The sequence below is a fragment of the Electrona antarctica genome, assembly GCF_951216825.1.
Source record: "Electrona antarctica genome assembly, chromosome: 19".
Taxonomy (NCBI): domain Eukaryota; kingdom Metazoa; phylum Chordata; class Actinopteri; order Myctophiformes; family Myctophidae; genus Electrona; species Electrona antarctica.
The window spans coordinates 17,197,832-17,207,034 of record NC_136800.1 but is presented as its reverse complement, the minus strand read 5'-3'; positions in this window follow the sequence as shown (position 1 = coordinate 17,207,034).

The following is a 9,203-nucleotide window of genomic DNA, read 5'->3' as shown; positions in this document are numbered from 1 at the left end:
AGGATTAGCCAGCAGATGGTTGGCTGCATGATAAGATGTGACCAAAGCTGATGCATGCCGTTGTTTCTCCTTCACTGTCTAAAACATGGGGGAGCCCTACATTTGACCCCGGCCGCCAAGTCACAACCCAAAAATGTGTCTTACCCACTTAAACGCCATACGGTTGAGCGGAGTCCCCCAGGGCTCTAGTGTATTTTGTGTAGTTTCTGTCGTTTGTGGGGAAAGCTTTCGCTGAAAATAGACGATCGACAAGCTCACAGCGCAAGCTTGTAGATCTGCAATTTATCAGTACTTTTACTTTAAAAAAAAAAACTTTTAAAATTGTCAGTACTTTTACTCCACAAAACTTTCGTTCCAACTCCAGGTTAGTTTGCAGATTTAGATACTTTGATATACTTTGTCAAGCTTGTACATCATTATCACATATTTTTAACCTATACTTACTAAACTATAATTACTTGACTGGGGCCTGCTCTGAATTTGGCCTGCTTCCCCCCCCCCCCCTCCATACTAACAGCCATCTACAATTTCACAACAACGTGACGCAACACGTTGTGAGCTCGCAGATCTGCTATTTTCAATGAACCCCCCCGAATACGGATGTTAGGGTTCAAGCAATTAAATACATGTTCATACCTTTAATACTCTTGAATACAGGGCTTTAACTTAATGTAACAGAGTATTTCTAGTACATTTGTGGTGTGGCTACTGTACTTTTGCTTAGTAAAACAAATCAGAGTATTTCTTCCACCACTGATCCTACTGAATTAAATGTTACATCTTGGCTGCAGCTGTGCCAAACATCCTCCTGACAGACAGTTTGGGAAGGAAATAATGCAGAATTCATTAGCCATGAATAAAGAATAGGTTTAGTACCTCCAACAATAAATATGACAGTCCACTGTTGAGTGAGGGCATGATATGCCTAAAAATACTGTGATAGAGCAGAATAGCATCAATTCCTTTTGTCTTACGGGTGGTTTGAGAGCGCAATACATCTTCTGTCACGGAGCGCGTTAACCTGTCAAGCTGATATGTATAGATTCTCATGCTTTCTTTACCTTCCAGCTCTTCTCCTTTCTACTACACCTGTCTTTCTACTACACCTGTCTTTCTACTACACCTGTCTTTAGTTTCTACTACACCTGTCTTTAGTTTCTACAACACCTGTCTTTAGTTTCTACTACACCTGTCTTTAGTTTCTACAACACCTGTCTTTCTACTACACCTGTCTTTCTACTACACCTGTCTTTAGTTTCTACTACACCTGTCTTTAGTTTCTACAACACCTGTCTTTAGTTTCTACAACACCTGTCTTTAGTTTCTACTACACCTGTCTTTAGTTTCTACAACACCTGTCTTTAGTTTCTACTACACCTGTCTTTAGTTTCTACTACACCTGTCTTTAGTTTCTACAACACCTGTCTTTAGTTTCTACTACACCTGTCTTTAGTTTCTACAACACCTGTCTTTAGTTTCTACTACACCTGTCTTTAGTTTCTACAACACCTGTCTTTAGTTTCTACTACACCTGTCTTTAGTTTCTACAACACCTGTTTCTACTACACCTGTCTTTAGTTTCTACAACACCTGTCTTTAGTTTCTACAACACCTGTCTTTAGTTTCTACAACACCTGTCTTTAGTTTCTACAACACCTGTCTTTAGTTTCTACTACACCTGTCTTTAGTTTCTATACTACACCTGTCTTTAGTTTCTATACTACACCTGTCTTTAGTTTCTACTACACCTGTCTTTAGTTTCTATACTACACCTGTCTTTAGTTTCTATACTACACCTGTCTTGAGAGAAGAGTGTGTAGAGAAGAGAGGCTATCTGGTAATCATAAGGTTACTGGTCCGTCTCCCGGCCCCGGACCATGTGCCATAAGGTTACTGGTCCGTCTCCCGGCCCCGGACCATGTGCCATAAGGTTACTGGTCCGTCTCCCGGCCCCGGTCCATGTGCCAAAGTGTCCCTGAGCAAGACACCCGACTCCGAACCGCTGCTCATAACCATCTACCGTGTCAGCTGGGTGAAGCTGAAAACAGAATTTCCCCCACAGGACTATAGTAACGTAAATCAATTCAATATGTTTCTACTACACCCATCTTTCTACATCTTTTACAATTTTGTCATTTAACGGAGCTGAACCAGCAGGCCTCTTCTACTATAACTGTAATTATTTCGGTTTGCTTCTCACAGTCACACATTTTCGAACTCTTGTGTGTGTGTGTGCGTGCACACAAGAGGAGGGCTGTGACTGTCAAAGGAGTTATGTGACAACTGGGTGTGCATGACAGCGTGCCATTATCACAAGCCTCGGCTCACACCTCAGGTCTGCGTGTGGGTGCCTGTCTCCGTGTGTGTACGGACGCGTGTTAGCACGTGTGTGTGTGTGTGTGTGTGTGTGTGTGTGTGTGTGTGTATGTGTGTGTGTACGTGTGTGTGTGTGTGTGTGTGTGTGTGTGTGTGTGTGTGTGTGTGTGTGTGTGTGTGTGTGTGTGTGTGTGTGTGTGTGTGTGTGTGTGTGTTTGAGACCATGATAACAGTTCCTGTGCATGACATGTCATGCAAAAGCGAACCGGGCGCGCACATCTCTGCAGACACACACCACACATCTCTGCAGACACACACCACACATCTCTGCAGACACACACCACACATCTCTGCAGACACACACATCTCTGCAGACACACACCACACATCTCTGCAGACACACATCTCTGCAGACACATACATCTCTGCAGACACACACCACACATCTCTGCAGACACACACATCTCTGCAGACACACGCCACACATCTCTGCAGACACACATCTCTGCAGACACACATCTCTGCAGACACACACCACACATCTCTGCAGACACACACATCTCTGCAGACACACGCCACACATCTCTGCAGACACACATCTCTGCAGACACACACATCTCTGCAGACACACACCACACATCTCTGCAGACACACATCTCTGCAGACACACACATCTCTGCAGACACACGCCACACATCTCTGCAGACACACACATCTCTGCAGACACACACCACACATCTCTGCAGACACACACCACACATCTCTGCAGACACACACATCTCTGCAGACACACGCCACACATCTCTGCAGACACACACATCTCTGCAGACACACACCACACATCTCTGCAGACACACACATCTCTGCAGACACACACCACACATCTCTGCAGACACACACCACACATCTCTGCAGACACACACAGCCTATACTGTGCTATAGCAGATTTGTAAGAATAGAAGAGCAGTGACCGGATTTCAAGGGCGGAAGAAAATAAGCAACGTCGTCCCCTTTACATCCTCAACGTCGTCCCCTTTACATCCTCAACGTCGTCCCCTTTACATCCTCAACGTCGTCCCCTTTACATCCTCAACGTCGTCCCCTTTACATCCTCAACGTCGTCCCCTTTACATCCTCAACGTCGTCCCCTTTACATCCTCAACGTCGTCCCCTTTACATCCTCAACGTCGTCCCCTTTACATCCTCAACGTCGTCCCCTTTACATCCTCAACGTCGTCCCCTTTACATCCTCAACGTCGTCCCCTTTACATCCTCAACGTCGTCCCCTTTACATCCTCAAGGCGAGCATATAAATTACTGTCACGGCAGCACGGAATGCGCATCTCTTTTGTCAAATTAGTTTTTATTATTAATATTATTATTATTATTACTTGCGCAAGCAGAGCACGCAAGTACTGTAATCGGCTGGGTACAGTATGTCGGTGTTGTCTGTCGGCCAATCAGGGACCACCATTCTTGATGTATGTATGTATGTATGTATGTATGTATGTATGTATGTATGTATGTATGTATGTATGTATGTATGTATGTATGTATGTATGTATGTACCGTATATGTGATTAAAATGGGTGAGGTTTAAAAAAAGGCAAAAAGCATATGTTTGTCAGGGTAACAAGTAGGCCATGTATGGCCTACTTGTGTGCAAGGCGCAAGTTGGCATTTCTAGTTATTATTATTATATCCCTGCGTATTTAGTTGTTCCACCAATTCTCTATTCCCCCATGAGTCATCAGCCGTTCCTTTTCACCTGACAATGGGGAGGGTTCACTCTGCACTCTGTTTCCCAAACAGTGTGGTCGGGACCCATTTGTGGGTCATGGACCCTAATTTGTATGGGTCACGACTAGAGTAAAAATCCCATTTCTTTAAAAATATATTTATATTTAAAAAAAAAAATTTTTTAATTGTATATTATAATAATAATCAAATAATAATCTAATAAAATATGCCATAAATAATATACATAAAAGGACAATTATAATTAAGAAGTAGTGAAAATAGCCAATCTACAAGCTTACAATGAGCCTGCTGCGAAGCGTCGCATTGTGTGCTTGTAGATCTGCAATTTTCACTAGTTTGTGTTCCGAGCAAACGTCTTATCTCTCTTTTGGGTCTCGACCTGAAAACACGATATCCGTGTCACTTTGACTCTCTACTGAACAGATTTCGGATTTGTATTGAAGGGACAGCCCCTTGAGATGCAGCATCTCATTTTCGAGGGGGTCCCATGAAACAGACATAGATACATACTGTATAATACAAGTATATAGATACATTCATGCACAGATAGCTTGCTCACCCTCTCCAACCACCCCATCAGCATCAGCCGTTAAACAACAGAAGAGAAAGAAGACCACAGTGCAAATATGTATAGTGTCATTATATAGATATGTTCTAGTTACGTTCTTAGCTTACGCATGTTTCTTGATAAATGCATTTTATATATGTGATGTATTCCCATACTTGTTCCTGCCTAATGTAAGTCGCTCTGGATTAAGAGCGTCTGCTAAATGCCTAAATTGTAAATTGTAAATTGTAAATACAGCTACAGTCACTTTAAAAGCATAAACATGTTGAATCAAGATGTGAATGTAGGGCAGCCCTGAAGCGACAGAAGGATGAAATGGATCTAAGAGATAGAGGAAGATCAGTCCAATCAGATGGAGCTTTCGTCCAACCTCAAAGATTTGTGGGACAACAAAGTAAGGATATTGCAGGTGTCTAAGTGGATATATGATGAAGTAGATGGAACCAAATTATACCGTTTCAAATAAGAAGGGCAACTAAAAGTAAATTCATTATTCATTACAAACGAAGAGGAACCAATGTAATTGCCTTCTTTTTAGGCTGCAACCAATTGAGCGAGTTGTGAGGCAGTGTTCCATGTGGACACCTCAAGACTAACAGTCACTAGTGCAACGACAGATAATCCTCCTCCCCTGCCGGCTTTCCTTCCAACAACACCACAGCACAACAGTGTGTTTGTTGGAGTCAGTGGTGTAAAGTAACCAAGTACATTTACTGTACTTTAAGGTACTTTTTACTTTAGTGGAGTATTTACAATATACTTCTACGCCACAATATCTCAGAGGAAAATATTGTAATTTTACTCCACTACAATTATTTGAAAACTTTAGATACTTTTGACTAGATTTAGATTTGTATTACTTAACCACTTAAGCTCTATATATATTTTCAAAAGATTCAAAAGATTTCGAAAACTTCAAATGGGATATTCTGCATAATGAGTACAGTACTTTTAAGTATATAATTAAGTATATTTTCATGCCAATACTTTTGCACTTTTACTGAAGTAAATTCTGAATACCAGACTTTTACTTGTAACAGAGTATTTCCATATCGTGGTATTGATACTTTTACTCAAGTAAAATGTCATAGTACTTCTCCCACCACTCGTTGGAAGTGCTTGCCGGACAAGCCGGATGCACCACGCGGATGTTGCATTTCAAACGCCGGGGCAAATCTGTCAGTGTGCCTACAGAGCTAGTTAGAGAGGCAGTGTTTGGTGTTTGGTGTGTGTGTGTGTGTGTGTGTGTGTGTGTGTGTGTGTGTGTGTGTGCTTTCAGATGAAGCCACGTCAAGAGACAGGGAGAGGCAGAGACATCAGAGGAGGGTTTGTGGTGATCAGGGACAGATGCTGTCTCTGCTCAGAGTGTGCTCTGTCTAGAGAGGGGAAAGAGGGGGTGGTGGGTGCCCAGGCCCAGACAACACAATGACTCACTGCATCCTTGCTGTGGGGCACTGAGAACTGGAAAGAAGGACGGAGGCAGATATGGAGCAAGGATTATGGGGAGTCACTCATCATCGCACTGGTCTCTAACAACCCCCCCCCCCCCCCCCCCCCCCCCCGCTACAACCGTCACCACCCTCCACTTTAACCCTTCACACACATAAGACACGTGGTGCATGCACTCACACAACCTTACGGTTCTTTGAACATGTGCAGCAGCCGTGCAAGCCCATATTCAAAACCGTGTGTGTGTGTGTGTGTGTGTGTGTGTGTGTGTGTGTGTGTGTGTGTGTGTGTGTGTGTGTGTGTGTGTGTGTGTGTGTGTGTGTGTTTTACAGCACTGTAAAAGGAGTATAGCCTCTACATCATCATCAGAGTGTGAGAGAGGGGCTTTAGCCGTAATGGGCCAGGCAGGCAGTGAGCAGCTTTGAATCAAGCACTTTACCCACATATACAACCATCCTGTATAATACAGTGCATCGCATCACATCATAAGACCAGGGCATTTAGACTCTGTGGCTAAAAGCTTGCATGAATTATCACGTTTCACCCAGTCCCGATATTGGCTTCCTGGCCCAGTTACAGTTCATCACAGGCCGTGTAATTTACAATCTGGATTTATTCTTGGAGATTAAAGAGAGAACGCTTAGTTTTCACTGAGGCGTTGATTTGATTTGTTTCGTTATTTATGTAGCCATGTGTGAAGTGGGCATGTGTGGCCCACCGCAGTTGGTGCCAAAAATGTGTCGGAAAATAACCAAACTATTTTAAAACATCAAAACCTGCCTGGAGTGTGTAGCGACTGCGATATGGCCTGCTCTCCGCCATATATACACATAAAAGAGCTCTTGCATGCAATTACTAAATTAGCCGAGAAATTAATTTCAACCCAGTGAACTGACACAGAAACGCACTGAACTGCTAATCTGGGAGCAGGAGGGCCTAAAAAATCCTCTGAAATTTTAAAGTTTAATGGATTAATGATGTCAAGGCTCTCGAGTGAATAGGGCTGCCAGAACACTGGAACTCCTGAGGAATTAACTTGCTTATGGGCTTTGTCAAAGAAATGAAGACATTCCCCCAGTTAGTCGCCTGGATGTGGAGCAGCAGCTGACATCCAGCCTACTATCGGCGCTTACATCAGGACACCACACATTATCCCATTAGAAGACAAAATGTCTGCTAAATCCTAACAGTTTTCTGAAAATAAAAAAAAGGTTCTCAAACCGGTCCATGTCAAAGACCCCCAAAATCATAATGTATTTGGCCTGCTGACCGCCACCCCAAAATATTTTGAGTTAAAAAATAAAACTGCTGCTTTAAAATTTAAAATGTAATTCAAAGATTTGCACACATTTTCAAGATCTTTAAAAAATTGCAGATCTGCTATTTTTTAATAGACAAATATAAAAGAATGGTTAAAGTGGTTAAAATCTAAAGTGACACAGATGCTTCCCCTGTTTTAATGGGTTATGAATAACTCTGCTAGACTCGGGACGCTGTAGTCAGTCTCCTGTCACTCTGGCTGGCATTTCCCTCCATACAGCAGGGTCTGTGTGAGTCAATACAAGAGGTTCTGTGCTTTCCTAAAAAGCCCACCCATGGAAACGGCATCTTGTAAGCGGAACTAACTGGCAAGTCACTCGTTTCAATCAGGGACTGAATGATTATTATCTCCATGGAACGGTACACAAAGTGGGACGCGGTCCAATTTACTGCCGGGGGTCCCCACTCGATAAGATTAACAATATGTTTTAATGAGCTTAAGCCCCCAAGGCAGGAGAATTTCTCATTTGGGTTGGATTTTTTTTTTAAACTTTTTAATTATTGTCATTAGGCGTAATTTATATTATTTGCCACAAGAAGGGGCGAGGGCAAAAGGTGACGTTTAAAGACATTTCACAACACAATGAGGTGAGAGAAAAGAACACAGAGGGCAAACATAACCATAGCAAATGAGAATAATCTCCTGGGGAATTAGAACAGAAAAGCACTGTAGCCTCTTTGAAGGTCATGATAAAGCACACACACACACACACACACACACACACACACACACACACACACACACACACACACACACACACACACACACACACACACACACACACACACACACACACACACACACACACACACACACACACACACACACACACACACACACACACACACACACACACACAGAGGCGTTGCCCTGTTATGAAATTTGACCCACGGGAACCAGGCAGAGGTTACGCAAAATACACTGCAATCAAATAGAACAATCAACATTGATGGTGTTGGAACGAAAACACAATATACTTTTGTGATGTGATGGCCTCAAGGTTGGGCTAGCTACCTTGTTACCATTTAGGCATTTAGCAGACGCTCTTAATCCAGAGCGATTTACATGAAGTTGGCAGTGTTTTGGCCGTTTGGTGTTTTCAATGCCAGGTATTCATTAATTCTTCTGCCACTGCCAGTGTTTTTCAGTGAAGACACTGGGACGCTCGTCTTTTCTTTCACCCGGAAAATACATTTTGTGAATGAGATCATTGGTTCTTTAGTTATGGGCCGTTGAATAAAGCTTGTTTTGACCAAAAACGGCACAATCTGGGAAAATAATCAGAGATAAATGCTAATTTACATTGAGGTGGACGGAGACAGAGTTTTCATTTCTGGGTCATTTCCGGTTGTATTGGTCACCTAGTAACCTAGAACCATTCATAATTGGCGAAAATATCGTAAACCACTTAAAAGACCATTGAACATGAATTAAGATGTCTTTGGCAGTGAAGCGTTGGATTTGATGGGACGTATATAGACATTCTCGGCCATCAATGTGTTTTAATGTGCCGTATTAGGAAGCTCTGTTGTTTCAGCGCTACCTCGCTTCCCGCCCCCAGGGTGCCTTACTGGTATAAGAGAGAGAGAGAGAGAGAGAGAGATAGAGAGAGAGAGAGAGAGGTCTAATTAGATAAGGCAAACATTGGCTCACTGGGAAATACATACACATACATCTCTGATTTACTCTAGATACATATCAATTATGGTATTTTTAGTTCACAAGTTGCATGTTCACAACTTCATAAGCGTGATGCGCGTGACCGCGTCCCTCCTTTGGGATTCTCAG